Raw genomic sequence first — 9801 nt, forward strand, 5'->3', positions numbered from 1 at the left:
TACAGTGCCTGCCATAGTTACGACAGAAGAGCAGTCACATGTTTCTGAGGGAATATCTGACTCTCAGCCACCCTTAATAGAGTCATTTTCTCCCCTCCCAGATCAAACACCTCTGGCTCCCTCACAGGATTCTCCACTCGCAGATTTATCTGGAGAAAGTGGAGGGCAACTCGGTCAATCTATCCCTGAAGCAATTCAGACATGTATTTCACATGAAATGATAGGTTTGACTGAGGATCGGGACTCGTGAATTCCCATTGCACCACCACTGACCTCTCTTGAAGAGGCTAGGGTGATTTTAACTGCAGGTACAGAAGAACAGCAACAGGAAGACTCCTCACGAGCAATTATATTGAGAGAAACACAAGCACGTGAGGTGAGTGAACCAAACACGAGTGAAATTCAGGTGAGAGCACACACAGACACTGATACTGTAAACCTGTTAGCTCAAATTGCTGCTCTAAAAGAAGAACTTGCTAAAAGCCAAGCTGAAGCTCAAGCATTCAAAGCACAAGTGGTTGAACGGTCTTCTTCTTCCACCTCTGTCAACAATCAGCTGGCACTCATAAGGAATGATATCTCAGATCTCAAGAACACTGTCACACCAAAGCTCAATTCCATTCAGGAAACTCCAACTTTATCAGCTGATGACATTTCTGACTTCTGCTCTCTACATACAAGGATGACTTCTCTTGAAGATTTGGTTGAAATGAATCATTCACTGGATTCCTCTAGATTTCTGAAGATAGAGACAGGTATGGAACATCTGAAGGAAGGGATGAAGCACATGTACTACATGATCAAAAATTCTCACTGTCCCAATGAAGAACAAAGGACTTACTTTGAAGGGCCGTCTGGTGGAGGCTCAGGCTCGGGAGGTGATGGAGGTCATGGAGGATCTAAGGGAAAGTCAGTAGAGGATCCCTCAACTAAGGGGGAGAAGAAAGGGAGTAGTGGAAAGGGGAAAGAAAAAGATACCTCTGCTGGGGATAAAGGAAAGGCTGATGATGTCTATTACAGTGGAGAACATGATGACTTTGACATTTTTGACATTCCCACTGAACCAGTCTTGGAAGATAAAGATGGTTTATTTGAAGCTGAAGAGGAAAGTGATTTTGGAGAATGGGAAGAGGAAGTTACAGTGGATCCTATCTTTGAGAAAGAGTTTCAGCAGCAGCAGTCAGAGATGAAAAGAAAAGAAGCTGAACTCAAAAAGGTCTCCCAGATCATTGACATGAGGAAAGACATACAAAGAACAGAAACTCTTCAAAAGCAACGTCTTCATGACATTAAGGCTCAAGAAAGGAGAAGAGATGTCAGACTGAAGATTGGTGAAAAATGGGATGAAGCTAGGAGAGTACTTGATATGCCTCAGCTGAGCACTAACAATGATAGACAGTTCTTACATCTTCTTGATAAGATGGAAATCTCAAATCCTAACAATGACATGTACATGAATGCTATCAAGACTGAAGTCTCAAGGATCACAGCTGCTTTTGATAGATCCCTAAATGAGATGAGCATTTTTGTATATTGTCAGAGTGAAGGATCTTTCAAGGTGTCACTTCATCTGTTTGAGAATCATTCTTTGTCAGAGATTTGGGTTCTTCTCAACAAGGTAAAAAGAAGCTCAGAATTGAATGAAGTTCTTCGAGAAAGGCTTAAAGAGTTTGCCAGCAGGGCTAGTCCTCAAGTGGTCAACAATCCTCATCAGGTGAGATTCTTTAAGTCTGATTGTCTTCAAATCTGTCAGCTAGATGTACAATCTCTTAAAGACTACTCAGCTAAGCATCTGGTCTGGATGGAACATCATTTAAGAACTGCTGGATACTCATCCATGTTGAAGACTCAAGCTGCTGATTTGATTCAAGCTTATTGTGAAAAGAATATTAAAAGGTACAATCAGATCAAGAATAAGCTGAAGTCAGTTGGAGTTCAACCAGTCAGACCAGCAAGCTTCACTTCAGAAAAGGATCGTGTCTTTGACAAAGAGTTGCTTCAAGATTTAGAAGAAGGTGAAGTCAGAAGAGAAGACAACTGAAGTCAATTAGCTCAAAACTCAATGTAATATGATTAGAGTTTTATGAATCAAGATAGTCTAATGTAGTTACATGTTCAGGCTAGAGGAACATCTATCTTGTATTCACTTGTAAATTTCTTTTGGAATCTGGAAAATATTAAATATAATCCAGAACTTTTCTGCTATTTACTTTGCATTACTGTTTATATCTTTTTCTTATTTGTTAGTTGAGTTATCCTCTAGGTATTTGTTGTTATTGTCTAACAAGCAAATAGGGGGAGATTGAAAGGCATATGACATAGCCTATTTGTATATTCGAGGATTTAACTCAACTCAAATAAGAATGTAATAAGTAAATAGTGGATCTATCGTCAGAGAGATCTCACAGAGTAACATCTGTCAAAGGGTTAAGAAACATTATTCATCTACAGACTTGAAGACTTAATTCACTGGAAGAAGCTCAAGAAATTGATCAAGCCTCAGTGATATAAATCAAGATTGTGGATTTAATCAAGTGACAGAGATCTCGTCAGGGTATCAATTAATTACAAGGATTTAGTCTGAAGAAAATCAAGAGTATCAAGGTCAAGGCTTGAAGAAACGTCACGGAAGTTAGTCACTCATAAACCAGACAGTACATCGAGTGTCAACATTGAAGTGGTGGAATTGATTCATAATTGACAGTAATTTTCAGAAGATTTTCAGAAGAATGGTTGCTGCTCAAGATTAGTATTAATTCTCTATTAATTAATTAAATCAAATAATTTAATTAAGAAAATAAATTATATCTGCAAAGATTAATTTATTGATTAATTGAATTAATTGATTAATTAATTCAGAATTAATATTAAGGATTTTCAGAATTATTATTAGATTAAAATCTATTAATAATTCAGTAAGACAATTTGATTTGAACTACTATGACAATCGGTATGACAATTGATAGTCATACCGAAAGTCTTGCTAGTTCATTCTGATTGTCTTGCTAGCTATTGGGATTGTCTTGCTAGTTCAAGAGGATAGTCTCACCGAAAGTCCTACCAGTTCAAATGGATTGTCATACCAGTTCATTTGATTGTCTTGCCGAAAGTCTTGCTGAGTAAACTGGATTATTCTGTTTACTTCAACAACAAAAACACAGCAGAAGATATTCATGCAATAATTCAAGAAAAACACAAGTCAAGAACTCAGCAGAAAAAAAAGGCTCAACATTTTATTTTTCATCTGCTTTATTCAAGATCAAAATTCTAGATTGAAAAGTTAAATCCAATCCACTAGAATTATTTATCTTGTTCTTGTGTATCAATCTAGCGGATTAAAATCCCTAGAACTTAATCTCAAATCGCATTTAGCATTTGATCTTTTAATTGCAAAAATAGAAAAAGTTCATGTCGAATTTATTCTAGATTTGTAATAATTGATTTGAGATTAATCCCTTGTAACCGATACCGTAGTTGTAACACCTTTCAAGTTTAATAAAAGTTTTATTTAACTTGAATTTTGTTTCACATTTTTATTCCGCATTTTATTCGATTAAACGGTATTGTTTGCATTCAACCCCCCCCCCCCCTTCTACAAACAAATTGGGACCTAACAAAAAGTTTTATCGTAATCAATTCCTTCTTCTTGTGAGTAGCCTTTTGCAACCAACCTTGCTTTATTTCTGATAACTATACCATTTTCATCCATTATGTTCCTGAACACCCATTTTATTCCAATAATGCTTCTATTCTTTGGTGCAGGAACTAACTTCCAGACTTTGCTTCTTTCAAACTGATTCAGCTCTTCCTGCATGGCAGATATCCAATCAGGATCCAGTAGAGTTTCATCAATTTTTTTAGGTTCTATTGAGATAGAAAACATGCATGTAGGCACTCATTAGCAGTTGCACTTCTAATCCTCACACCAGCAGTAGGATCACCAATAATTGCTTCTCTAAAGTGACTTCTATCCCACTTCCTTGTGTGAGTTTGTTGACTTGTGCCTTCATCATTTTCTTCATTATTGGTATGACTGGTAAATCCTTCTTCTCTTTCTCCCCTTGAGTTTGTGCTATCAAATTCAGGTGTTTGAGATGAGCTTCCATTCCCATGATTTTCCTGTTCAGTAATCTCTTCATTCATCAACTATTGTGCATTAACTTCATCTTCTCCATCAGAATCACTATCAATGTTGAGGTTTTCAAATGCAAGGGCTTCAGCTTCATTATTGCAAGGCATTCCAAGCCTGGAAACTTGTCATCATCAAAGGTCACATCTGTGCTTTCCATGATCTTCTTTTGATCAATCACATAGACTTTGTAGGTTGTTCTTTCCAGTGAATATCCCAGAAAAATTACTTCAAAAACCATTGAGTCAAATTTTCCCACATATTCAGAGTTGTCTAATGTAACACTTGCTTCCAAACACATGAAGATGCTTTACAGTAGGCTTTCTCTTACACATTATTGAGTAGGGTGACTTTCCATGTGCCTTGTTAATGAGATATATGTTCTGAGTATAACGTGCAGTGTTGACAGCCTCTTCCCAGAAACTTGTTGGCAACTTGACATCTTGCAGCATTGTTCTAGCAGCTTCAACCAATGTTCTGTTCTTTCTCTCAACTACTCCATTTTGTTGAGGTGTTCTGGCAACTGAGAATTCTTGAACAATGCCTTTGCCTTTGCAGAATTCACTTAATGTAACATTTCTGAATTCTGTTCCATTGTCACTTCTCAGTCTTTTCACACAATTGTAATCTTCAGCCTGTTTTTCTATCTTCTTGATGTGCTCAATTATGATATGTGGAGTTTCATCTTTAGAGTACATGAACTATACCCAAGTGTATCTTGAGAAATCATCCACCATCACAAGTGCATATCTGTTCCTTGAAATTGATAAGACATTCACTGGCCCAAACAAGTCCATGTGAATAAGTTGCAAGGGTGCACTAATAGAATTCACAGTTTTTGACTTGTGACTAGATCTTTTCATCTTTCATTTCTGACAAGCTTCACAAACTTCAACTTGAGCAAACTCCATCTTGGGCATGTCTCTCACTAACTCCTTTTTGACTAAGTTGTTAATTGCCTTGAAATTCAAGTAAGACAGCTTCTTATGCCATAGCTTGCTTTGTTCTTCTGATGCCTTGGTGTAGAAGCAGCAAATACCATCCTTATTTGTTGAGTCCAAGTCTGCAATAAATAAGCTTCCTTTCCTTGCTCCTTTCAAAGCAATTTCACCAGTTTTCTTGCTGATAAATGTGCATTCTTCTTTGTTGAATAAAACTTCAAAGCCTTTATCAGTAAATTGGCTAACACTGAGAAGATTCACCTCAAGACCAGCTGCATCATCAATGACAACATTTTTAGAAACAATCTTGCCATATCCCATTGTGAATCCTTTGATGTTGTCTTCAAAGGTCACCAATGGGCCAGCTTTCTCCTCAAACTGTGATAGCAGGGCCTTATCACCTGTCATATGTCTGGAACATCCACTGTCAATGATCCATATGACTTTCTTCACTTTGCCTTGCACACAATGAGATTCAGGTGTGTTTAGTGACCCAAGCAGTGTTGGGTACTTCCTTCTTGTTAACTGATTTAGCAGAAGTAGAGTGATTTGTTTCAGATAAAATAGAATTCAATGATTGTTGTGCACTATCCCTTTCTGATGTGGACTCAATTTTTGATTCTTTAAGGTCTACTCTCAGTTTGTGGCAACTCTTCATCACTTTCAAGTTATAAGGGATGCAGTCAAACTTATCACATAATGAGTAGGGATCATTTAATTTTGCTTCATTGTATTTGCAGGCTCCTTCAGTTAGCTTACTAACACCCTTTTTAAAAAGGTAAGTTAGATGATTTGCAGAGCCATATTTTTCACACTTCTTTCCAGGAACATCTGCAACATAGGTCAGATTATTGCTTTTGTTTATCTCCATTCTTCCATTTCTATTTTTCTTCTTCTTTCTTGCATTTTCAATATTGGTTTCTTTGATAGGAGTGTTGGTACTTTGATTGTCTATAAGATTTTCTTAAGCCTTGGAAGATTGAATTGAATTGGTATTCCTCTTTTCATTATCCTCATATGCAATTTCTTTCTTGATAATCAATTCTTCTTCACTGAAGTTTACCTCACAAATCTTAAACACAGGTGACCCAACAATTTTCAGCAGTGTTGGAACATTTTCACTCTTTGTTGCTTTTCCTCTGTCACCGGTGTTTTTCTTTTTGATGTTTAAGGTATCACAATCAAGACCAATAACAATATTTGCACATGATTTGTTTTTCTCATGGTACTGACCAACCAATTCAGATGCATTCTTGAAGGACTTCAACTTTACTTCACTCTTCTCCAGTTTTTCTCTTAGCACAGCCTCCATCTCATTTGCACACTTGAGCTTATTTTTCAGATAACCATTTTCTTGTTTCAAGGCTTCAAGATCCACTGTCAATAATTTAACTTCTTATTTTTCACTTTCAAGCTTCTCATTTAACTTTTTTAATCTGCTAACTTCTTCAATAGCAGCAACCATACTTGTATGATTGTGAAATATTTCTGTGCTCATCTTTTCAACAGTTTCCTTATATTGATTCACATTTAAATCAGTGGAGGTAAGAGTTGGTACATGTGATTTAGATGAGGATGACTCTCCTTGCTCCAAGGCCATGAGGGCATAGTTTCCTAGATCTTCATCTTCATCATTTTCAGAGTCATCCCAACTTTTACCTTCTGCAATATAAGTTTTGCTTTGCTGTTTCTTCAGAAGAGCTTCATACTTTGCTTCAAGTTCAAGATAAGATTAATCTTTCTTTGCCTTATTGGGTTTCCTGCATTCTGTAACAAAGTGGCCTAGTTCATCACAATTGAAGCACCTTATATTAGATTTGTCAACAGATCCAGTTTTGTAACCACTCTTGCTATCAGAATTGTACTTCCCTTTCTCTTTCCAGTTGTTGTCTTTGTTAAAGATTGTCTTTTACTCTTGAGGTACCTTGGCTTCTTTACTCTAATGTTAGAGAATTTTCTAGCTAAATAGGTCATTGACTGATCTAGCTCATCCAGTTCTTCAAGGGTGTAGCATGTGAATCAATTGTTCTCTGCTCACTTGTTGAGGCAACTGGAATATGAGATCTTGGTTCATCATTAAATGTTTGACTATCATTAATATGTACGTGGCCAGATCTCAATGATTGCCTTTGAATCATCTCTAGTTCATATGTTTTGAGAATTCTATATAGAACTTCCAGAGTTATTCTGCTCAAGTCTCTCCCTTCCCTGATTGCTGAGATTTTATGTTCCAAATGATCAGGAAGAGTAAGCAAGAACTTTAGATTCACCTCTTCAGCTTCATAGTATTTATCATGAAGTTGTAAGTCATTTATCAGCTTATTGAATCTTTCAAACACATCAGTAATGCTTTCCCTAGGCTTAGCCATGAAACCCTCATACTGTGAATTCAGTATCCTTCTTTGATTAGATATAACCTCCTCAGTTCCTTCACAGAGTATTTCAATCTTCTCCCATATTTGCTTGGCAGTGTCACAGTTAACAATATTGTTGTACATCACATTGTCAAGTGGCTCAATCAATATCAATTGAAAGCTTCTATCCAGGGAGACTTTCTCTTTTTCAGGGTCAGAATACTCAACTGGATCTTTAGGAGCATAATGAGCTGGTATGACCATGTCTCCATCTATAGATTCATCAACTCTTACCACAGGAATGAAGGGTTCATTCTTGAGGATTTGAATGTAGAGTGGATTGGCCATCTTGATAAATATCATCATTTTCTTTTTCCAAAGAGTGTAGTTAGCTTTGTCAAAAGTAGGAATTTTGATGCTACTGATTTTCTGTGTATTCATTCTTCCAAGATATTGAATCTGTTTACTTTCAGATTTTGCTCTGATACCACTTGTTAGGTAATGAATCACACACAAAGGGGGGGTGAATGTGTTTTTCTGTTTTTAGGCTTTTCTTGAAAGTTAATGGTTGAACAAAGTAAATTAAATCTTGTATAGAAAAGTGTTCATGCAAAATCTAAACTTGCAGAAAATAAAGAACACAGATCTTCAAAACTCACTTAATTTTATATTAAAAATTAAGACTGTTTTGCTACAAAATTTCTAAGCTCTTTGATGTTAAAGAGCTCAGCTTCTTCTTGAGAGTGATACAAGAGATTTGATCTAAATTGTTGCCACTAACTAAAGGACCGGTGTTAAATTTATAACTCAGTTAACTGCTGGTTTACACAGTGGATAATAAACATGCTATTAGATTTTCTAAACTGTCACTTGTCATTTCTATTTATAGAAAAACAAATCTTCTAATTCTGGCTTAACATATCTTTAGCATCCCGTGTTCCCTTTAATCTTCCTCTGTCAGTTAATCTTTGCCATTGATCTTGCACAATCTTCAAGCTGCTTTTTGTAGACTTGTCAATCCAGCTGTTGGATTGTTTGTTGATTGTTTATCGTGGATATTGAAGTGATCTGCAATTCTGTACTTTGAGACTGTACCTCGAGATCTCCAATTTGAATTAATAGAACACTTGACATCTTGATAAGTACATAGGCTTATCGAGATCTCTAGCACTCCATATTGAGTTTGGCTTGTAGAGGTCTTCAGCTTGTCGAAATATCTAGTCTTCACATCTTCACTTTGACTTATCGATAACTCAGAGTTCTCTACTGAATGTAGACTTGTCGATAACTCTAAGTTCTCTAGTGAAGGAATGACTTGTCGATATCTCCAATCTTCAGTTCTTCAATTTTGCTTGTCGATATCTTCCTGAGTTCCTCTAGTAGCTTTCCTGACTTCTCCACTCTGAATTCATTCATTTCTTCTATCCCGGTGGATGTTGCTCATCCGTCGAGTAGTGATTGTATCCCGACGGATGTGCCTAACAGCAGTCATCCGTCGGCTAGCTAAACTACTATCTCGATGGATGTTCCTCATCTGTCGGTACTCTCTGCAACTTGAATGACTTCTCGATAAGCCATTCTGGAGTTCTCGAATGACTTCTCTATAACATTAAATCTGTGACTTGTAGAGATCTTGACTTAGAGTATTTTTCTCCAAATAGATTTATTCCACTCCAAGCTTCTTCAAAATTCTTCTGAGGCATGATCTTCTTGATCTTCTTTCAGATGGAATCCTTAGGCTTGATACTGTTTTAGGAAAAAGACTCTAGTCTGCTCCTTTGCATTTTTAACAGACTTTAAGTGTTACAAGTACAAAATACAAATTTAGATAATAATACAACTTACTCAGGTGCGACCCCAAACTTAACTGATTACTGAAAATAATTGTTCATTAATCTTCTACTCGGATCAGATGTCCATTTGACTTGCTTCATACTTTGATCAGAGATGCTAATGACATTATTATCTCCGGTAATTTATGACATCATCAATTATATATTATAGTCTTATGCATGTTGTGTTGTCTACATTTGTTCTAATCTTTCTATATTTGGTGGAAAAATGTCTATGACTTGCATCACAACATTTTAGGTAATAATGGTATAATACTATTTGAAATTATATCTCCTCCAACAAGGCGAAAAAATTATATAATTGTTATTTTTTGAATATTAACATTGGTGTGTTTCCCTGTATATTGCGTTTAAGTAAATTAGTCAAAGTATGTGATATTGGTTAGGTAGTCACAGTGGACTGCATTTAATCGCACAAGTTCCATAATAATAACATAATATATTTTTTTGGAATGAATCATGCACAAGTAAATGTCACTGGTTTATCCATGTGCAAGAAAAATTACGGCTCTTCTGTTTAATAA

This window comes from Apium graveolens, chromosome 10 (genome assembly GCF_009905375.1).
Source record: "Apium graveolens cultivar Ventura chromosome 10, ASM990537v1, whole genome shotgun sequence".
NCBI lineage: Eukaryota > Viridiplantae > Streptophyta > Magnoliopsida > Apiales > Apiaceae > Apium > Apium graveolens.